At 52.8% G+C, this 23,561-nt stretch overlaps 1 protein-coding gene across 1 annotated transcript in view; it reads left to right on the top strand.

Annotated features, from left to right (window-relative positions):
- The window catches only part of LOC100900788 (zinc finger protein Lobe), a 63,143-nt gene that overhangs the window by 34,085 nt on the left and 5,497 nt on the right, over positions 1-23,561 (top strand). The gene's annotated exons all lie outside the window — the stretch shown is intronic.

Below are 23,561 nucleotides of genomic sequence, written 5' to 3' on the forward strand. Positions count from 1 at the left end.
AGTGACCGCTCCATCGCTCTCTGCTTCGAAGCGGTCCTTCTCGGTGAGCTTCGATGCTTGGTTGGGCCATTCAGGGGCAATCAAAACCTGAATTGATTGCATTTCTCATCTAATAACCTTCGATGGTTCCGTCTACGCTGGTAATGCTGGATTTGCTTACCTTATCCGGTGGAATGCCGGCTTGGGTACCGGGAAAGAAAAAGTTTTGACAACTACAGAGCGGTAGACACGAAGAAAAAAATGTGTGGAGAAAAGTGATGCAAAACGGTGTGGAATTTGGGTTGAGCTTTCCCCTGACAAAGTTTATAGTCCATCCGAAAAAGACCGGTGCGTTTAGCCGTGCCGTCAGCCGGATTGTCTATCTGTATCTGTGCTTGTCGCGCGAATGTCTTACGGCTTCTTCTGCTCATTTTGTGCGTAGGTAATTACGGGGTGCACCAGGGAATGCAAGCTACAGCCGTCCGCAGTTCCAGCGTCCCAACGGCGTATGACTAGGAAGAAAGCTGCGGAAAAACTTAGTTTCATCAAAAGGGTCATCGGAGCCAACATCTCATTCATCTGTTCGTTTCTTCGTCCATTCTGTCGGTCAGACGCCGTCGTCGTCAGTGAGCCGTTAGACTGGTCTGGCTCGAGCCGTCCACGCGCACCGTTCGCCGACCCACTGAGTGAGTGACTGGGTCTCATTCACTCACTCAGTAGTCAGATCATTTGACTTTGCAGGCGAAAAAGCTAGCCGGCATCTTCCTCGCGGTGGCTCCGGGGCGAGGCAGTATCGCCGCCGTCGTCGTCGTCGCTTAGTTTGCGGTGACCGTCGCGGCGAACGTCGGGCCTAATTCCGTTGGCCATCAGCAACAGAAGCAGCAGCACTTGTTGATGCTCTTGTCTTCGTGGTTGTGGGGTCCAGTTCGGTCATGTCATCTTTCATTCTAATCTGGCGCACCTTTTAACACTCGCTCACGCCAACGGTTCCGTTCCTCTTGCGATTGCAGCAAGCCGAATCGTGGCCGTAAAGTCGCTTCCGGTGTAGGAACTTCAAGTTCGGGACGATTCTGCGAGCCGAGCACCCGTGAAATATTCGTTTCTCACGATAAACCTCCGCGCTCAAATCGAAATTCCCCGAGGACTGTTTCTCCGGTGTGCTCGGGATACCAACCAGGGCCTCGGGTAGAGCTCATTAGGCCGCTAAAGACGAGTATTCACTTGGGTGTACTCCGCGACCAAATTTCAAGCGAAAGCCACAGCTGAGATAATCGTCGAGTACAACAACTCAATCCTCGCATTACCTGCTTTCGAAAGCATGGCGGATCTTTCCCTGAAAGTCCTCAGCTCCATCATCGCGAGGATTCACTCCCTCGACGATAGACATTCGGAAACTGTTCGTCGAACTCTCAGGGAGGTCCGGGTCTACAAAGCAGTTTGTCGCTGGTCGACCGTCTACGTCGGTGTAAATCAGTTCTAAGCCGAGGGAGGATCAAAACAAAGTGACGTACGATCAGCCACCACCGAAAGAAGGAGAAGAAGCTCCACGACCAACATCGTATCGTTGTATTCATTGTCGCTTCGATCCCCTCACCGAGCGACAGCCCAATAAATCAGATCTCTCCACGACCGATTCGTACGCGAGCAATTAAATAACGAAGTCATCTTTCGAAGCTCCGGAGTCTTGGAGGAACGTTGTCCTCGTTGTCTTCGAAGGAGTCCGTGAGCTGAAATACGCCAACCGATGCCGCGGCGGACTCGGAATCATTCATCAAAGTGCTGCCTAAATCCGCCATAGGTCCTTGGATGCGACGAACAGAGGAGTCGGTCGGCTTTGGTTCGCGTGGTTAGTCGGGTGGACTAATACCGGTCTCCCTGAACGGCTTGCTCATAAGTCCCAAAAGGGTGGTGTCTGAAAGCTTAACATGCTCAACAGAGAACGGCTTAATTCGTTAAAACCTCGCTCCAATATCATTAGCATTAAAAGCCAGCCTGCCCGAAAGTCAGTCAGCTCGCTTTCTCCGTTCGTTCCTGCCACCTCTCTGGAGGCGAGAATTTCACCGAAGAGTGAATGAGACGAACGGAGCGCCGATGGAAGCTCATCTGAGATTTGATTTTCGAATCTTCATCGTGGGCCGCTGTCGATCAGACTCCCCTATATCTCGGTATCGGGGCTTGTATCTCGCAAACGATAGCGCAAACCGCTCGCGGATAAACTCGGTAGCCGACGTACGGATGAGTTGATCGTCGAACCGGTAAAGTGGTCATTTTCCTGATACTAGCAAGTTTGTCAAGCATCTGCGCAACGACGCCTCTACGGATTGGAATAGGAACGCGCAATAATCCTCACCGTCGTCTGGTACGCGAGAAAATCGCTTTCTGCGGGATACACGAGCATACGGGATCTGACTGAGTGAGAGATTCAAGTCACATCGGGAGCGCTCCCCATGGACAATGGGCGAGAGACTGAAACGACCGACGGGCGTGCAATGCTGTAACTCGAGCAGTGACTTTGATGAAATGTTTCTCGGAATTTATCTCGTCTCAGCTGACTGCTTCGCGTCGGTGATCGTTTCCAAAGGCAGACCAGTTCGCTACTGTATACTTGTCGACTGCTCGACGGTTCTTCTCGCCAAGCTTTTCTGTGTCGAAGAAGCCAAATTGCTCGTTGTCGCGATGAGCTATTAGACTAAGATTAAGTAGATCATCGTTAAACGTTATTGTTAGAAGTTAATCAACAGAGGCCTATCTGCTTCCTCGGTTTTCTCACTTTGCTGTCCGTATCGTCGCCGATCGTCGTCGCTGCTCGTGTTTTCCCCTCAGAGCTCACGCTGTCCGGGGATCTCGATCTTTCAATTCACTCTCCTCTCGTATTTTCGCCGACGCTGCTTACACTCGGAAAGAGGGCGGTCTACCACTCAATCAGACAGCGATCATTAACAGGCTTTAACTATTCCTGCGATTATCTGATCACCACCGTGGTGGCGGCCACGCTCTATGTTGGAAAAAAGCGTTTCGAGAAGTACAGCACGCGCTGACAGAAACTCCTGACACGCTTCAGATCGTCATGAGGAGACATACATTTTTCTAGCCGCAGTCGTTCCCTGATCAGAGCTGTACGAATCTTCGTGACGAGAAAGTAATTCTCCTAACCTCGGTAACGTGAGCGCGCGTGCGGAGAGACTTGGTTTCAACGTAGTTAGCGACTGGTTTATTGAGACGTTCGTACGGGACCTCGGTTTCCCGAGACCTGTTGAGCGATTTATTCGGAGACAATTCACTCGTTGCTCTCTCTTCGGTGACACCACTGCCTCCCGGCCGCTGCGGTCTCGGCCGAGAGCTCGTGTTCCCGCCGCTGGTCTCTACGGTGATGATTTAGGAGGCGTCGCGTCGCCCAGTCCCGAACAAGGGCCACTCGTTCAGGCTTTTTTTGAAAATGCGAGAACGCGAGTCGTTTGTTTGAAATCTCGTTTATCAGTTTCTTCTCGTTCATTTGACTATTGTTGGCCAACGAGCAGAGAAGTGAATGAGTTGACCCGCTGATATTGGTCGCTACTGCCCACATCGAACCCTTCGACATCGCGGCAAAACGAAAAGAAATCCCGCCGCGTGCGGTCGCGGCGCTCGATCGCGTCAAACAGCATTTGCGGGTGGTGTCGCATACACGGCCGGTTTTCTATTCTATAAATCAAAAAAAACTGGCGATAATTCTACATTGATATGTTTGTCTTCTTTGGCTCCGATTGCGATCCGGTCCTCCCGCATTGCAAATGCCGGGGACAGTCAAGGGGACACACGGTTCGGTCAATGGCGTGGGCAGGCCAGCTGATCTTCTTCGACTGATTCTCTTCATACGATTCTCGACGCCCGATCAAGTCGGTCGGTCGGCGGTGCGCCAGCGATCGAATCAATAACGTCTAGACGTAGATTGGAAATCGTACTTTGCTTGATCCTTGTGTCCAAGTCTTTAACCTCACAGTCGCGATCTTCGTCTTGCCCATCACGGTTCCATCGCTCGTTTCGTGCGTCTCCACGTTCACTCCCTCGTTCGGGAACGCAGAAGTGCATCGACTCCGACACACGGCAGTCCCCTCGCGCGTCCTGCCTCTGGAAAACTCCCGCAAGGGACGATCCTGAGAAGCAGTCTCGATTTTCAGATTATTCTTCAGGACCCGGTCTCGAGTCCCCGGGAAACGTCCCCGAAAATATCGAGCTGCGGTGCGGTTCCTCCTCCCAGTAGACATTGTTCGAGAAGGAACGCGCGACTTCTCAGAAAATCCAATTTTTCGGTTCACGAACCGCCGGGTCGCGGCTAAATGCAAAAAATCGATGCCGACATCCCAAGTCTCCAGTTGGAATTCGGAGGAGCGCTCCGCCGAGCAGGCGATGTTTAGTGTTCAATTATAAGTTTCCAACGATGACAATACATACACGCCGATCCACCCACGGACTTGACTGCGTGTCGCTTTAGTGTCACTGCCATTGCGTCTTCAACCTGTGAGCGCGTCATTCGCGGCGGTCCCTCTGTCGGTCGGTCGGTCGTTCGCCCGCTTGATTGGACGAATGGACAGATCGACGAAGGAAAGCACGAAACACGAAGAATGCAAGACAGTGTCGGCCATGTAGAAAAAATGTGCTGCAAGTCCATCCGTCGATCCAGGAGCGCAGAGACACGTACCGGAGAAAGAGAAAGATTGCCAGCTAAGTGATGATCCACGGAGATGAGCGATGTTGATTACCAACGAATTAGAAAGACATTAAAATCGAATAAGTTTCCATTTGCCGGTTCGACGACTGCGTGGGCTGGTCGGCCGGCTCGGATTCCGGTCGCTAACCCTACATGGTCCAGGTGAGGAAGGTCTTCGGACCGATCTGGATAAGAAGTCGAAGAACAAGAAGACAGTCATCGGATTAAGTGAAACAACGTGGCGAGCGATGACGAATGCGATCGGAAAAGCGGAGCGACCAACTCGAGCGGAGCTATAGCGTTCGAAGCGCAACGTTGCCAAAGCAGCTGCCGCCTTTGCAAGATATGGGGACCGTGAAGGTGCTTCAGGTTCAGCGGTGGCGGCGGCGACGGCTCAAGCTGCTCTGATTCCACGCAACGTCGAAGTGTTCAGTGGAAACTGCCGTCGCCGCCGCGCCGGCAATCCGGGGGTGGACAGCTGATTGACGTCTGCTCTACGGGTGAATCAGAAAAAAGTCGTCGACGGTGGCAACAACAACAACGACGACGACGGCTGCGTACGGAACGGAGAAGATCCGAACAATAGACCTGAACATGCGGGACGGAAAGCTGCCCGTCAGTCAGTCAACCAGTCAGCTCATATTTGTCTATGGTCCGGAGACGTCAAAGGCAAACGACCAGAGCGAGGCGAACAAGGGAGCTTGATCCATCGAGCGAAAATGCCAACATGCAAAACCCTTGCCAATTCCGTCGCATCCGTAGAGGGAATGAGGAGCGTCTGGAGATCAATTACTATCATTGGACGTTGCGTCGTCCGCATCGGAAAATCCCCCCTATTCCCCTCCCGGGGGGTCAAGGGGTTCGAGTAATCGACTCTCGGCTTCCTTGCGGAACTTTGTCGCGAGTCTCCTTTCTAGTTTTCGGGGTTTGACTTTTACGATCGTTCCTCGACGTCCCTCCTCATTCCTCGACGAGGTGAAGGAGCCCCGCCACTCACTCGAAGTCCCCTTGTCACTTTGCCGATCTCTGCTCATACTTCGCTCGACAATGCTGTCGTACTTGTTTTGGCTGTCGATGTTATTTTCGTCGTGCTCGTTGTCGACTCATTGCTCTCACGGCATCGCGGCGTTCGCTCACTCACTCACTCAGTCAGATATGTCGAATCCATCCGTCACTGGCGAATGCTTCGGATCTCCACGGCTGCCGCGGCTTCTGCCCACCCGATTTTGTTAATTTTGACAGATCTGATCCGGAGCGGTGTATCGAGCCGAATTCCACCGAATCTTTCCAACTGCAGCCGCTAACGTTCCAAGTCGTTCCTTTGACCGACTCTGGCCGATCCAATCGACTGGATTCGCTAGCTCATCGGTCGCGGTCCAAGCCCTCGGAGCGCCGATTCGAGCGCTCTCACTTGCTTCGCTTCAGCGTACAGCGAAACTCGTCTAAGACGTATGTAATTACCTCGTATTCCACGTATCTTGTTGTCCAGATTCATGTCAGTCGCCCACTCTGACGAAAGCCGGCGGCGACTTTGACGAGTTTGACATCGAGCGATTTTAACACTGTTCTGGAAGAGAACTCGGACGTCTGAAACGTAGAAAGTGGAGGGGCTTCAGAATTCGGACGATCTTCTCCCCTTCCCGGAGGGAACACTCTGCGGAAGAATTCCGAGTCGCCGTCGACTCGATCGAAAAGTTGATCCGTCTTTCGCTTGAGGGTTTGTTTATTCGGTCATCTTCTAATTTAGTAACTCTGGAAACAGCTACAAGAGCGATTGCTTCCAATCTGTCACGGGAAAGTGTTTAGCGGAACAAGCACGCGAGCCCAAATGTAGACCCAAAGCGTTGGCAACACTTGACTGCGGGCTACTGTTGCTGCTCGTCGGCACGCCGTTCACGAAACGGACTTCGTGACGCTCAAAGCATCTCGTCGAGAGGGAGCACCGGCGGGAATTCCTGCCCGTGGTTAGCGCCTCTAATCGCGTGAAACTCGTCGTCTCTCCTCGAGTGCGAGGAATATCTTTTCCTCTGCGTTCGGATCAGACTCAACGGCCTCCTCTCCCATAGGAGCAGAACTCCGTATAGATTTTTGATACGTCTCTATAAGTCCGTTCATTTCTTATTCCAGGTGAGTTGATTCTCCTTCACCAGACTATTTCGGAAAACAGGTTCGAGACGATATTTGCTGCAGACACCAACTCGGGCCGTCGGTCGGTCTATCGGTCGGTCGAACGGTCGTTCGTTGGGTCGGGCTATTAGTCGCTTGTGGTTTGAAGAATCGATAATCCCAAGAACAGAGTAGAGCGGGGAGTAGCAGCAAGACAGATGAATGTCTTCGGCATTTTCCTAATGACATATCGATGACTTCTGTGGTTCATTCGTAGTAGACTACTGGTTAGTTTGGGAACGTGCAGCCCACTGGTAATGGTTCTGCAATGCATCATCGTTTCTCAATTCAAATCGTTGCAAACGTTCATCTAGAGTCGATTTGTTGATTTTGCTCCCCCGTTCTTTTTTCCCGTAAAGCTGTTTACCGTGGCGGGCGATAATGATCCTATACCCTACTCGAGCGTACATGGGAGCACAATTTTTTTTTTTTCGCGTCTTTTTCTCCGACTCGAATGCTCATCCAGAACCGAAGAGCGTGCGTCGTCAGAATACGCATCGACCCGGACACCGAAAGCGGGACGATTTCTGACTCACGAGCGACTTTTGGACTTCATTGCAACAAATGTGGATTGACAACGAGGGAGAAAAAAGGGTTGAGAAGACAGGACCGGTGCCAAACCCGCATGCATACGAATCTAATTTGTTGTCGAAGGGTTTTCCGTTGAACTCTCTTCTAGTTCGGGCGGGTCCCCCGAGCAACAACAAGCGAGCCGGCGACCATCAGCGAAACGATTATGTCGACCAGAGCGAAGCCTTTGAAAACGAGCTGGAAGAGATCCCTCGTTGCATTGTTTACGTCTCGCAATCCGTCGCAGGCACCGGCGGCGATGACAGAATCGATGCCAGAGGCAACGGTGACAACAACAACAACAACAGCTCTCATTTATCCGTTTATCCATCCAGAATTATAATGACCCCCACATATAACGATGGGAGGGTCCGCTCGAATTCGTTCAGCGCTTCCAGGACGATCGAGAGGGATGGGTTGCCTACCACTTCGGAATGTAAGAAGAAGACGAAGAACTAGAAACGGCAGTCTAACGATAAGTACACAAACGATGTCTGCTGGGCTTTTCTCTTCAACAAGCCAGAGTTGCTCAATTTGCGCATGTTTAGTCCCGAATGGAGCAGCGCCGACATCGATTCTAGTCCGTGCATTATTCTCTCGCGAGGAGCAGCATCGACGTCGTCGTCGTCGACAACAGCAGCAACAACAACGACGATGACCACGATAATCCTCGTCGTTATGTACAATGCCCACCTTAGCTCACTTTTCTCCCAGCGAGCCCGGGTCTTTAGCCAGGGCTCGGCTCGTTCGACAGACAGGGAGAGAGCGGTCGGGCGAACATGCCGAAAAGTACCGTCACCTTCCTTGAGGTCGTCCGACCGTGCCTAAGTCGGTAACAGAGAGACGAAAGAGATATTTGAAATACAACTCTACTCCGTCTAGTCTCTATTTTAGCGACAATCTGCCTCTAGTTTGTTGTTGGCGCACACTCTTCCATTTGTGAGCATGCAACAAACCATCCATTTGTCCACCCATCCATCCATCGGAGTCTGCCACTTACAGCCATATGGTGAGCGCCATCACGGAACGGTGTTGAAGCTCTGAACGCTTTTCTGCATGCAGACACGAGTCCGGTTGCACAGCGCGACGCTCTCTGCAGAGGTGCCAACTTTCGGATTCCCGGAAGCGCCCGGGCCGGAACTCGGAGCATCGATGATCGTTTCGATGAGACTGTGCACACTCGCTCGCTGATCATGACGATCGAGGGAGGCGTTCGCTTCTTCTACAAATGATTACCGAGCAACGCTACATGACGCCGCCTGTTTCCCCGAACGACTCTTAGAGAAGAGCTCGACGATAACGCGCTCGGTGTAGGTGGACGGACATGCCAGAAATTCCTGGCCGCACCGAGGTCTGTGCGTAATTCGCTGCTTAACTGCGCTTAGGGTACTGTCGAGCTCACCCCTTGCTCGACCGGACGCTCAGACGCTAGAGCCATCAGTGAATCGATGGAGCGATCTCGAGATCGATCTCATCGCTTCGCTATCTGGTGCCATGCGGAAACAATCGCTCGGATTCAGGGTGCAAGAAATGAATGAATGAATGCAAGTAACGAGCGCCCGAAGAATGACCGCTGCGTCCGAACAGAACAATACAAGCCAGAGAGGTGGAGAGGCAGACCGAGGCTAAGCCCAGCGATTCCTTGGAGATACGCGAAATGCGACCGGGGCTCGGCGATGAATGATCGTAAACGTCGCAGGCGAACCGTACGACCGACCGGTAGATCCCTCGAAAAAGGGTCCAGATCGCTTCTCCGACGCTTATTATCTTTGTCGCGTCCTCGCACTCGTCCCGGGTGTTTTTCAAGATTTTTTTTATTCTCCTAAAAATATTGTCCGCGGCAAACCCCTCCGGTCACTTTCTTATTTCTGCTCGACGCTCCCATGATCCGCTACGACGACGGAGCCGGACGGAGGGCGAGTGGGTTTCCCGTTTTCACTGACACATTATCGTCGACGTAATCAACAAATCGAGTGGGAGGACAATTAGACTGTTGGAAAGAGCGATTGGCGGCCGGCTAACGCCAGCTGAACGGACGATAGGGCGATAGAGTGAGGATTGCATCTAGCGGTAGCTCGAAACGGTGAAAGTCTTCGTGAGAAGAAAGTGATCCCCGCCCGCCTGTTCGTTCGACTAACTCGCTATCTCTGCTTGGGTGGCTACCGTTGGGAGACGAGAACGACGTCGCTTATCTACGATTTGGATTCGGATAGCGCCACCATCACAAAGGCTGCCAGCCGCACCCGTTGTCGCGAAGACCGCAGCTTCTGGACGTGGAGTCTCGCGGAGTTTTCTCCAGATCTCCCGTTAAGTTCGAATTGTTTCTCTCGGAGCGTCGTTCCGCTACAGAGAAAGGACCGTCGAGAGCTCTGAAATCCAGTATTCCGTATTCGTGGGTGGTATTGTTTTTATTTCTTCCTCTCGCGTCGGGAGCCCTCGACTTGCGTCAGTCTGTAAACGACCGACGACAGCCCTGAAAGAGACCGTGGTGTCACAATGGCGGCTTCACGTGGCGGTCACCTCTGGAAACGTGCCACGATTCGAGACGACCTACGAATATATGTAGATCGAAAGCGCGGCGGAAAACCCTTGACCGCGACAACGTCGCCGTCCGGCGATCGCGCGCTTCGCCGAGGAACAAAGCGCTGCCACTCATGAGCGATGATCTCTGAATATGATTCGAGAGCGATCGCTGATTTTATCTTCGTCAAAAAAAACTTGGGTGCGGTTCCGCTAGGGTTGAGATCGGGGGCACCACCACCGGGGGACGGTCTGCTCGGGATCGGGAAAGCAGCGGTCACCCTCGATAAGTTTCGTGCCCTTCTGCATTTGATGTTTTCGGCTGATCCGGTAGAGCCGGCGTCTGGGGGGAGTGATAGTTTTCGAATGTCACCCTAGCGAAATGACGTTACTATCGATAGCTGAATCTTATCGCTGGCTGACGGTGGTGGCGGCGGCGGCGGCGTCGAGCTTGTCTTCGGTGGTCGCCGTCTCTGTAGTTCAGACACGACCCACCCAGCCAGTCGGCGATCGTCCAGCCATCTCAAGACGATCGCCGAAGACTCTCGGTGTCGTCGACGACGGCTTCGTCGTCGTCGCCGTCGTCTGCTATCGTGTGATGAAGTCGGTCCTCAGTGGCAGCGGTTTCTTGCTCAACCGTCTTCGAGTGGCCGCTCCGGAGGAGTTCCGACCGCTTCTTTGTTACAGTTAGCAATGATCTGGGCGATCGAGTGCATGCGTTCTCTTTGAAAAGCTGGGGAGTCGCCCGACCGAACGTTCCGGAGCCCACCCACCGATCTTAGCTGTCTATTAGGCTTGGTTAGCGGGTCTTCCAGTCGGGTAGCAGTCGGCCTGGTAGGCAGGTCAAGTCGGCTCGCCTTGGATCGAGTTTTTTAGTCAGTCGACGGCTCATCATTCCAAGCATAGTTCAATGTCAATCAAATGATGAGAAGCGGCGAGGAAAACGACGATGACGCGACGCACGGCCGACCGACCCAACGACTGACTGACTGCGAGCCCGCTGAACTAGACATGGACCTTACGAATCATATCTCCTTGACAGAAGAGGCGGCAGTGGCTCACTGAGTCTTAGTCGACAGAGAACTACCTATCATATAATTGATCTGAACGAAAAAAAAAAGGTAGAACTCCGAAAGGCTCCGGCGATGAGCCATCGTGAACAAAAAACAAGAGACACTCTTGGCGATTCTCGCGAGGGAGAAGATTGTTTTTCACGAGTTTCACAACAAAATCGACGACAGCGTCGCTTGGGTTTCGAGTTTCTGAAAAGGGATCCGTTCACCTTGAGTCAGCGCAGGGATCCTCGAATCGGATTCCCTGGGACGAGTCGGATATTTCTCTGCGATGCGCAGGCGTCTCAGCTCGCAGCGTGGCGAGGAATCGGGATCACTGAGAGCCGAGAAGCATCGACCGAAGTGCCGGGATCGGTGGTCAGCGTCGGATGAGGTGTCAGATCGTCGGGTCCGAATAACCTTATCGAGCATAAGAACCGAGAACCCAGAAGACGAAGATGTGCGAAGCGAACGGAGGAAGAGCTTCTGGGTCGCTAAGTTGAGCTAACGGTTCGCACCGATGTCGCTCGGTCTCAGGATCGTGGCAGAGTGAGAATCGTGGCGGGAAAAGCATTCGCGGCTGAGTAGGGGGAATTTTGAGCGTTGAATTTAGTTGCTAAGATCGTCAGTGGACGCCACGATTGGGAACGGCGTTATTTCTTCGGGTAAATTCTGTGGAAGAATACGTCGAAGGAAACATACATCAGCATCCGCTCTTCCGAACCGCTTGGGAACGGTTTGGCAGACGCAGGAACGGACAAATGGCCGACTCGATGGAACATAAGGTAGTGATCTGTTCCCGGAGTAATGGGTGTCGTATTTCAGCTCCACCCTCGGTCTGAATCGTGTACCTCGAACCGGCAGAAGGTTAGCTGAGTGAGTGGCTGACTGACCAGAAGTGTTCGATACAAATAGGCGATAATGTTCGTGGAATAGTCCCATTTCCCGACACCTGAGAGCAACATGTTTGAGCGGACACAAGCTAGTATTCACATGTACACACTCTGCGGAAGAGAAGAAAAAAGAGGAAAAGAGAGACAGTGAGAGAACGACTCGTGTTTTGGGAGCCCCGTGTATAATACATCCGCTCTAATAGGCTCTCGTTGATTTGGTTCGGGTTCATCATTTCCAACTAAAGTGTATTTATTCGACAAGTCGAAAGAGGGAAATACAAGGCGCACAAGCTCGAATTTGTTTATCAATGAACTTGAGCATAACAAGCTCAAGAGCTCTGGGCTCTCGATCCGGGCGTTGAGAGAGTGACGCGAAGACTGGCGCATCAACAAACACTGAAAATAAATAAATCTGACCGTTCCCGCTGTTTTGACGCGACGAATTTCATGGAGCCTCGACAGTTCGATTTTTTTCCTCAAACGTTCATCCTACCTGTAGCTCCGTCGATTTCTTCCCTTTCACCTCCCGTCCCCTCGCTGAAACTGAGCTCTTGGAGGTGGTGGTGACATCGCCGAAGGTGACAACGTAACGTTCTGTGTGTTGGAGAATCGAAGATAAAGCGAATTGGTGAAGGATGGGACTCCCCGAAACATAGCAAACAACAATGCGCTCGCGACGTGGTCCGAGATCAAAGTGCCGGTGTGGGAAACATTCGACGACCAGGATCGGAGCAGAAAAACCAGAACAGAATCTTGTACAAGCGTCAGAGTTCTAAGATTACGACGGTGGCTTCTTGTTTTTTATTACGAGGAATTACATCTGGATCAATCCACGTTCGGGCTGTTGTCACTTTGTTTCTTTTCTCCCGATTCCGTGCAGATGTTCTCGGCAGAGAGTTCTCTGCAGCGATAACATGCATTCCTCTCACTAATCACCTCCCCGTTTTTTTTATGACTTTCTCTGCGAGATGAGCTGTGCGTGCGTTTTCCACTTGTATAATGATATAAAGAGATACCTCTCGCAATCTCACATCTAAGGAGACAAAAGATCGCGGAGAAAGTTCGAGAGCTCTTCAAAACTTCGAATACGAGCTAATCTTACCACTCCCTGGCAGCGTAGAGCAAGAATCCGAAAGAAATCTTCGAATCACTACATGGTATCAGCTGCCTATTGATCCACCAGGGTTTCGCCCGCTGACAATGCCGATGGTGATCCGGAAGAAAAATTACAAGATGATAACGTCATTTTGAGCCTAACGTGTAAGGCGTGTTCTCGGTGGCCTCAGGGCGGTCCCGCCAACGCAGACCACCCTGAGACCGCGCACGCCGGCTGTATCGCATCGAGTCGTTGGCTACGAGGTAGCCCTCTGCCTCGCGGACAAGTCGCCCGCTTCGATCGTCACCGTCAACTTTTGCGGCTTTCCGTGGTCTGCCGAGAGGCGAAGGATGAAGACTTTCTGCATGCGGCGGCCTATTCCCCATTGCTGATACGGATTCCCAAAATGAAATCTGGATCTCCGAAAATCCGCAATCCTCCCGCCGAGGTTGAATTCCCCGTCTGCCGCCTTGACGTACGATAATAATCGAGATGGTCAGTGACCACCGAAAACCGTCGGGGCTCTGCGCAAATATTCCCATGAAGCTCACCTCAGTCGGAGTCGATTGAAGACCGCCCTCGAGGGAGTGCAGCGTGACTTCAAGAGCGCCCGAGGCTCCGCAAAGATTTATTTCCCGTCGAGGTTCTCGTCTTCAAAAAAAGGGACTGCTTGACGGACTCGTCGAAAGGCTGGCAGAAGGGCAGAAATGTTCGCGGGCGTCCTCACCACAATCAGGTCGTCGACGGCGGCGGCGGCCGGAGCGGCCACCAGATCCAGTGGTCTATTAGAGATCACCCAGGGCGAAGAGTGGTTCATTATAGCTGGCCAGCGCTCTGTGATGCCTGCCCGCTTGTTGTTCGAATGCGATCTGGTTGGTCGCTAAGTTCGTCGGATGGATAGTTGTGGGCAGGCAGGCGAGCGAGCACGCAGCCCGGTCGGCAGGCGCAGCACCTCAAACCACCTTAGACCACCCAAGCATGATCTTCAGGGGTCTTCACTACGAAGCCTGTGGTAGGTGGGGCCTTAGTGGAGAGGACTCCCTAAGTGGAAAGGACGCCGACCTGCTCGCAACCAACACGCCTACCTGAAGCTGTGGAGATCTAGTCGAGTTTCTAAGTCGGCCGTGACGGGTCGTGAGAAGCTGCTCGCGCTGATCGTATGTGCATTGCGCAGAGTCTCTCATCGATTTCACCGAACTCACTCATCGGTGTACCCCGATTGAGCGCTGGTGTACTCATGTGTTTGTGGTTTGGAGCAGATCTGGCGACGAAGTCGCTGCTTCCGTTCGTGCACCGAATCTTCTGATATGACTGACCTTCTTCCGTCGTCGACAACATCGAAGCTGCTGCCGACGAAGTAGAATCGAAACGAGCAGAGAACACTGTTGACAGATCCCGTTGGTGGACATGCATAGCTGAGGGTCTGGTTCTTTTCCGAGACAATGATTGTGCAGATGATGGCACTTGCTCAAGCCAAGATACCTCCCTTCGACTTCGGTGAGTTCAAGTGTTCTTCTTCATTTCGAGATTCGATGCTATCATTCGGAAGCGGTCTTGAGGATCTTCGAGCCTCTGAAGAGGTCCGAGTCCGGCGCACGTGCGATCAGATCGCGAACTCCGTGGACATGGTCTCGGCTCTTTTCCCTGTAAGGACTAGAGACTTGGCACCTGTTCTCCGTGGATAATAATCGGAAAAGCGCTCGAGTCGTCGAAGAGCGATTGGACGCGCATTTGCGAGTATTCGCCTTCAAGTTTCGTCCGGCGAGATCACCTCCGACATTTAGAATAAATAAGGATCTTCGCGAGAGACGAGTTCCGGGCGCTGTGGTCAGCTCCCGAGTACGGGGGTCACGGCTCCGAAGATGTGTTCGGCTAGTCTTCAGCTCATTTTGAAGTCTTGCAGTCATTTTCGGAGCAGGAAGTCTCGCGTATGTTCATGCATCGGATATGTTAGTTTCTTATCGGGGAAAATCTGTTTGGCTCTCGACTGAAGTCGGAACGAAGAGAGAAAAGGAAAGAAGCAAAGCCTCTGCAGAAGAACGATGCACGTATTCTTCTCCAGAAGACTTTTCTGACTGATTCAGTGCGCTAGCTGTTCGTCTCGCTAGCCGACGACCAGCACGTAGAGTATTAAATATCCCAATCAATCGAAACACGCGACGGTCGTTACGGCGACGTTTGACGTAGGCCGAAATGTTCTTCGAACACTGCGAGTCCCGTCCGATTCGTTTTGGCAAACAAGAAGAGACAGACGTCGGTGTACGTCGTACTTGCCGCTCCGTCTCTCGCTGCTGGTAGCAGTGGTGGTAACCCGCGATTCATGCCTCGATGATTCGAACGTCGACGAAGAATCGGACTCCAATCCATCGATGAACGATCGATCTCACCGCCATCGATTGATTCGGCCAGTTGACCGAACAACGAAGACGACGAGCAGCAGAAGAACAGAAGCGGCCGACTTTTCAATTACTTACGATGCGCTTCTCCATAGATACGAAGCGATCCATTCCGAATGTCGCTTTTTCATTTTACGCTGCGGACAAACTGCCTCTGTATGTTTGTGGTGGACGAAAACATGCGGTTCAAACTCGGCCACAGTCTTCTTCAGCTCGCTTCCGAAGACATCGGCTAACAGCTCGTAAACTCGTGATTGGCTTAAGCGTAGCAAACGAGTAAATCGCTTCACCTTCCAACTTCTACGAGCCGAAGCGAAAAGAGTTGCGAAGATCGGTGTCCTCGCCAACTGGCTTAACGAGTTGAGGTGACAAACTCTCCTACACAAAGAAATACACAGTCGTATCGGAGAGACAAGAATGTTGTTGACTGACGCTTTATGGCCAGCCTCAAAGGGTTCCGCCGACTTCAGATGATGACCTCGTCGTTTATACCATGATCTTGATGATGATGTCGTTGTTGTTGTTGTTGTTGACGCTCCTACCTCTGCTGATGACGGTACACGCAAGAGGTTTACAACCGTTCTTGTGTCTCCGATTGCTGTTGTTTCGAATCCAATGGCCTAGACTCGATCATCTCCTGCATGTTGGTACTTGGCCGGCCGGCCGGCCTGCCCGCGCGGCTGTCTGACCCCCGTCCTCCCGTCTATCCGTCCGTCTTTTCGTCCGTTCGTCAGTCTGTTTGTCTTGAGCTCCTCTCCCATTGTATGTAAGAGCACCCGATGTCCGAAACGAATCTCCTTTCTATTCTTCGTGACCTGCCTCTGGGTGTTCGACGTCTCAATCGACTCCACGGTCTGCGGTAGGCCAACGACGTGGGGCCTCCAACATCGCCTGCTTGGTAGCGAGCAAGCTAGCTCGCCCGCTCGCTCGTTCCTTCGTTCGCTCTTTTTCGTTCGCTCCCCGGCGGGCGGCACTCAGAAGAAATAATTTCGTTTTTTCGGGCGGAGCGGAGGGACAGATGACGTCTTCATTTCTGTGGTCGTCGTCTTCGTCGCCGTCTACCGACTGCCTGGCTGGCTGCCGGCCGGCCCGCTCGCTCGCTCGTATAAGGTCGCGTGAGGAACGGCAGCGACACCCGACAGAAGGACGAGAGTCGTTCGCTTCCTCGAAAGGTTTTGCAATCGACATTATTAGACGAGAAACCGTCGGACGTAGTCTCACGCGTTCTCCGCGCAAAAATCAAAACTCTCGTCGAACGGTCGGAGCTCGCGATTTCGTGGTCGTCCGCATCCCCGCCAAGCCAACTCACGGCTCGATCGGTCGCGTCCCGATTCCCGGTCGAGCAGCCCCAGAGAGCTAATCCGGAGCATACCTACGATACCTATACCGGAATTTTAACGGAACCCGCCGAAGGGCGCTGGTTTGTCGCGAAGGTGCTCGGGTTTTCTGCGTGGCCTTCATTGCACAAACGGAGACATCTGGACGGGGCATAATTCGAGATCTCGCTCGTTCGAATGCATCAATCAAGCCATTGGCAGGTCGATTGATGATCTCCGGGGCGACCTTATCCATGGAGCAAACGTCAAGCCACGAAGACCACCTATGAGATCGTCGCCGAAGCACGCCGAAGAATCGGACGTAGGTCCGCGCAGCTAGAAAGCCGTCGCTGATGTCTTTATTAGGGCATCTATTAAGAGCGTCGTCGGAGCGCCCCTCGTTCGTTCGCTCGCAGCTAGTCGAAACTGTTTGGCTAAGGGGTGTTTCAGTCGATTGAAAAACGAACATGCCTGCTCTCGGTTTATTCACTCTCCCGCGAGTCGGTTCCCATTTTCACCAGCGGATGATGACACAGGTAGATGGCTGGTCGGGATCAATGCCGGCTCGACAGGTCGGCCTTTCGGTAGGCGGGTAGTGGCCGATGAAACGAGACCGGAAGGCAGCAGGTGGTGGTAGTAGTGGTTGCGATCAACGGCAGCGGGGGATCAGTGTCGTCGTGAATGGAGCCAGAGATTGAGTTAATTTTTTAATAGAAACCCTTTGGCCACACCGTTTCGTGCAGCGTCTCATCTTTGCGGAGCGGCCTCGTAGTTTCGGAGCGGGCGAGCTGGCGAGCGAGCTTCCTCCGTCAAGTTTCACTCGCTCGGTAGGCCAGATCTCCACCCTGAAATATTTTCCCTAAATCCTCTCTTGAACACCGCTCGAACAGGTGTTTCCACTTCCACGACGACTCGAGAGAAAAGGACGACACAATAAGCCTCGATGATTTATCGTTTCAAGTAAAGTCATTTATGGCACCATGAATATGTTCTCTGGAAGGGGTGAGCTCCTGATCCTGGCTACTTTTGTTCCTGACGTCGTCCCGCATGAAACTTCGGTGGCCGCGTGTACTGCCGCTGGTGGATCGACACGTTTTCGAACACGTAACCGCTCTCGTTGGATTTGGTCTCGATCGGGATTTGATGCGTGCGTGCGTTCGTTGCGTCGTCGCGATACTTCGAGTCACACCCTATGTGGACGAATTTGAACGATTTCTCAACAAAAATGACGGGCAGGACACGTCTTCCTGCGCTGAAAGAGAAGCCCGCTCATAGGATTCATTGTCACTGCGGCATCGGAATTCGTTGCCGCCGACACCCCGTCCGATTTCGGAGGCGTAATCGCCTGCCTTTGAAGGCCTGGGTGGTTTTTCATGTAACCAGAAAGAAGCAAAACGCTCGTACACCGGCTTCCTGTGATTCGTCATTGAATCGATTGAAATCCCGGCCGTGAATCGAAACGTCTGAATCCGAATTCGGACGAAATTGTTTGACGCCATATAACCGCCGCTCCGATGGTGACCACTCGGTGGAAGTCAGCGGAAAGAAGATCCTCGGGTTCGATTGCTGGTTGCTCACTTTCCGGAGTGGGTTCCGATTGTCGTCACGAGAGAACCGGCGAGCGGTTTTTGTAGGCCAACGATATCGCCTCACGGACTAGGATGCGAATCGCTTTGGAATCGACCAGAATCGTCGCTCCTCGAATCTGTCTTCGGCTAAGATTCTCCTCCTGGGTTTCTTTGCGACATTTTCGGAAGCCTAAACGACAGTGGCGTGGGCTGCTTCGGTTCACGGGCAGCTTCTGGAGAATACTCTCGTATTTGGCTGATTCTGTCTGATCGACGTCGTCGCTGTCGTTTTCTGCTGCTACGACCGCTGCTCCTGCCAGACAAACAGCCGGAAAAAGTTTTCGTTTTTTTCCAACTACCGTAACAATGAGAATGCGCTAGACGCCCTGATGAAAATGATGCTGGTCCATTTTGCCAACAATAATTCCCGCAGTCTGGCGGCTGTCTCGTCGTTTTCAACGATCTCAAAGACGTGGGTCGCAACTTCCCGCATGCATATCCGCTAGTTTCTGGAATTTAATCGGCGCTCCACCCGTCGTTAGGGCTACGGTCCGATCGGTTTACCGTCGATTAGGCTCTTCAAGCCTCGGCGGCGGGAGTCACCGACGGATCTTGATATTTGTTTGTCAGAAAGAAATTTTCACGCCATCGAAGACGCTTCCACAAGATCGCGGGACACACACACGCGAAATTGTACGTTTCCATGCGAGAGCATGGGGATACACAAGCCGATGGCCAAGTGCGATATTTTGAAATGCACGAGTATTTTTTCGGTTGATACCTGTTGTCGTTGTTGTGCTTTGCTTTCATAAAACGTTGGCTTGGCGTCAACGTTGGCAGAAGAAAGCAGAAGAACGTCGAGCCTGTATTCTGGTCGTGGTGTGTGTGTGTGAGTGCGCGCAGCTTCGGATCTAATGAAGATGTCTTCCTCTCTTGTTGGCTTCATCGTCTTCGATAGGGTCGATGTCTGCTCCGAAGGTGGTCCTCGCTGGCCGTCTCTGAATTCCTTCTAGACCACCCAACGGCCAAGGTGTGCTTGCTGCTGCCGTCGCTGGCAGCGAGCACCAATCTGCCTTCTTCTTGCTCGCCTGCCTCTCTGCCGGAGGAGCCGGCCAGACAGACAACGAAGACGAAACACTCGAAGAAGAACGCTGTAAGCGCTTGACCGTCGTCGTTGTTGTCCTTAACGCACGACCCTGGTCGAATATCAGGGCACTTCTAATTAGTCGTCCAGCAAATCATCAACGATACATCCATTCCGCCGGTCGGCCAGCCGGCCGACCTCCCACCCACCCACAACGTGTTCGTGGGGACCACGAGTTTTTCAAGAAAGCGAGCCCAGGCCATCCCTTACGGCAGCGTCACCTCCGCTCTTGTGTACACATCCGCAACTCGGTCGGTGGGCGAATCCCCCGAAAGAGTCGCGATGAACCGGAGCCTAATGAACTGAGGCTGAGATTTCACGCATGCGTACTCGGTATCATGCCCTCGTTTCTCACGAAACCTCGTCGGTCACTGTCGTCGAGCTCCGGCACCGGAGGAGAGCATACGAGTGCAAAAGGAAACGAGAAAACTCACGAGTGATCCCGCAGTGTTCGACTGGGACAGTCTGACCTTCGATTTCGGCAGCTAGGATTCGCTAAATGACATTTAGCTCGGAGTGGTGGCACCCAATAATGCTCGTCGGGCTGGGGAGCAAGCATTCTTTCACAAACGAAACCAACGACTTCATTATTTCCCCACGAGCGCCGTACAATGTGTGTTCGAGAGTGAGGCCCAGCAGTGAAAATTAATGGTTCAGCGCGAATACATGAAGATCTCAACTGGGTGATCAGATACCATCTCCCTCCGGTACCGTAGCCGGACAGAATCGCTTCCCGTCCGTGAATTCGTTCAAGAACAATTCGATCACCCGTTCCGAGGCGATATGGTTCCCGTCGGCAGTTTCTTCGCCCCAAGAGCGAAGAGGACTTTCGCACTAGGACGAAAACGTGGTGGTAGTCCGAAGAGAAGTGTATCGGTCAAGCGAAGGGGCGTCTGGCTTCTGCCCGCACCCCAGTAATAACTCAATCTAGCTATTGGGGCACCCAAACCACGGGGTGCTCCGTCAGTTCCCAACACGCTCGGTACCGAGCTTGTCAGGCTGCCAGGCAACAGATTAATGCCAATCGCTTGGGGCTCTGTCGCCTCCTCCTCCTAGTCGTCGTCGTCGTCGACGCCGTTCTCCTTCACGACGGTATCCTCTGACGACGACGACCGACCCGCCGACCTACCTGAAGATTTCTCATGACAGAAGAGCTGGCTCCGCTACGGAGACGAAGGCACTCGAGAGAAGAGAACGAAATCCTCAACCGAAAGCGAGTCAATGCCGCGCTGGAGGCATATTTCACCGAACCGGCGCGGCGCTACACCGAGAGAGAGAGCTGGAGTCCGGGCGCGCTGTCACCTCGGGCGGCCGCTAATTGAGAGGAAAGCAAGCTGTCGGGAGCGACTTGATAGAGTTGATGAAGTGCTCACAAACTGAGTTTTCTGCAAATTCTCGTCAGCTGAGCAATCCCTAGCGAGACACCCAACTGTGAACAAGAATACGGATCGAAATCGACGGCATCCACTCGACTCGGTCGCGCACACACAGCGCTTCTCCGCTGGCGCTTCGGCGCCCACAAACCGAGATTCGTTGAATTTTCGGCGTTTTCCTGTGAAAACCGCCCGGAATGAAGTCGCTTTCTCGAGTTCGCGGCAGCCTCTCGCGTTCGACACACGGGGAGGGAGGCGTTTCCGCTCGACGCTTAGGTGTCCAGGCCGACGAAGGTGATTACGCCCCCACGGACATCATAATTTCTCGCGGGTGTTCTTGTTTCTCCTCTTCGTTGGTTGCGTCTTCTGTAGTCGTTATTCTTGTCGCGAGAGTTTTCCCGATTCCCGGTCCATAAGGCACCTACATATGTTTCCTAGAATGCGGCCCAGTTCGGTTATTACTCGGAGCGACCGAGTGAGTGTGTGCTTTCGCTTTCTTCGTCTCCTTGAAGCGACTAATGATTGCGTTGAGAGAAGCAGCGCGACTCAACGGAAGGGTTGCGGGAAAAATAATTATTCATGAATTTAATGGTTCCAACGATCGATTGATGTGTGTTCCCGTCGAAGGACACGCTGTTCGGAGCGGTGTTCGAGCCCGGCGGCGAGAATCCGCACTAGAAGCACTAGATGTCAATCGGGGAGCACATGTGCTTGATCTGTTCGCGGAGTTGCTTTGTCTGGGTGTGTCCGCATGACTCGCAGGTAGTCAGCCGTCGTCAGAGATGGGTGCTCTACGGATCAACATTTTTTCAGAAAAAAATCCCGACCGTCAAGTCCGCCGCGTTGAAGAGAGATCAATCGTGGCTACTCGTTGCGGAGAGCGAGCCGATACTGCCGAGAAAAGCTGAGAAGTTTTCTCTTCTGACGCGCGTTCCGCTCGATGTTGAAGTTGAAGTCAACTGAAGTGTTGTTGTTGGCGCCCACGGTGACTTCTTCGAATGGCGAAGACGGTGGCGGCGGCGGCGACTCGCTCTACTTTCTCTCTACATACACACATACATATAAGGCTCGGAGCGAAGCCGTAGAGAAAAAATGCTCGCTGCGTAAACATCTCTACTGCGATCCATAGCCGTCAAGTGGATCGAGGTCGGCAACAAAGCCGTCTCGAGACGAAGAAGATCAAGCGGCCTTCTGCGAAGCTCAAGCTCTCCTCAGAATCGGCCTGCATGACGGAGGTGAACGACGAAGAGGAGACGCAAATCTAATTATGACATCAACTTTCGCTCGCTAGATCGTAAAGTCGGGTGGGGGTTCTGCTTCAGCTGCTTCGGACCGTGGAATCTTAAGCTGGGCCCCCGACAAGAGGATGTATTACACATTTCGGCCTGGCTTGACATTGACTTCTCGAAAGTGGGCTTATGGCCGACCCCTTGACGGGAGGACGGACTGGCGGACGAACAGACTGACGGACTGCCAGGGAGGCAGGCGAGCAGAGAGACGGACTCAACTGGTTACTGGCTGGAGCGCCCTTTGGTTCGAGAGCGTTTCGCTGTAGCTATCGGTTTCTCGTTTCCTCAACCCTCTCTCCCTCTCCCCGGTTCTGTTTTGTCTCTTAACTAAAAAGGCAAAGCTAACCAGATGTGAAAAGGACGCTCGCGCACATTTCACGTGGCATGTCGCTCTCTGTCCGACCGAGTGAGTGAGATCCGGGCGAACTATTCCGAACGCGAGAGAATGAGCTACCGACGGCGTAAACCATTCGTGAATGAGAAATCATTCTTTTAACGGAGAAAACCCACTCGCCGAAGAGGTCGGTCACCAACGGATAGTCATCCGTTAACACCGACCGAGCAACAAACCGAGCAGGCGACAGATACCGATAGCGCGAAGGAAGAAACATCGCTTCGAAACGTCACAGTGGTCGCTGAGCCGGAAGAAGAAGACGACGACGACGAGCTCTGCGAGAGAAACGAAGCTCAGAGCATTCTTGCATAAGCGCCCTCGTAGATCATTTCCTTCTTGCAGACCAGTCGACCTAGCCCAGCGGCTTCCTTCTGTCCTGGTCGGTCGGTCGCTTGTCGGAGGCGAATTTTCGTACGTTCTATCGAGGCACGAAGATTTTAATTTTGTTCGACCATGCGACAAGAAACAAACGTGGATTCGAAGTCTGGTGACCGGGAGTTCTGGGGCAGACCCGGAAATCGAAAGAAGGAGAAGAAGATCTTCGGCTCCGTCCTCCTCCGGGGCTCGATTGTTCCTATACTGCATCCTCCTACGGAGGACCAGAAAACCGCATTCACTGTTTCGCTCAGAATGGGACGGAGACTCGCAGATCAGCGTATCGATCCCGGCGATTTGAAGGAGCTGAGCGAGGCTTGTTTGATTGATCGATGCATCTTAACACTCTCACATTCGCATCAACGAGAACATGTACGGCCGCGGAGGAACGCTCGCCACAACAGGATGCGGTTCACACCTCCACAAATGTTCTCTTCACTTCAGTCTGCTGAATTAAGATGTAACACCGCGATCACTATTCGACGACCGAACTTGACACCTTAATTCGAAGCGCGTCCCAAGCTACAATCAACTCCGAGTCAAACTCTTTATGTTTCACTCAATGATTGACTGGCCGACCGCCCGATCAAGCGAACAACCGATCGACCGACCGACCGACCGAAGACTGGATGACAGACGTTAGTGGCCGACAAATAGCTCGACAGACTGGGAACGTTCTGCCGAGCTCACAGAACGAAGCCAGTAATTTAGACTGAGGTGCGTCGCGACTCGTCTCGATGTAC

The sequence above is a fragment of the Galendromus occidentalis genome, unplaced genomic scaffold (genome assembly GCF_000255335.2).
Source record: "Galendromus occidentalis unplaced genomic scaffold, Mocc_1.1 scf7180000077488, whole genome shotgun sequence".
Taxonomy (NCBI): Eukaryota; Metazoa; Arthropoda; class Arachnida; order Mesostigmata; family Phytoseiidae; genus Galendromus; species Galendromus occidentalis.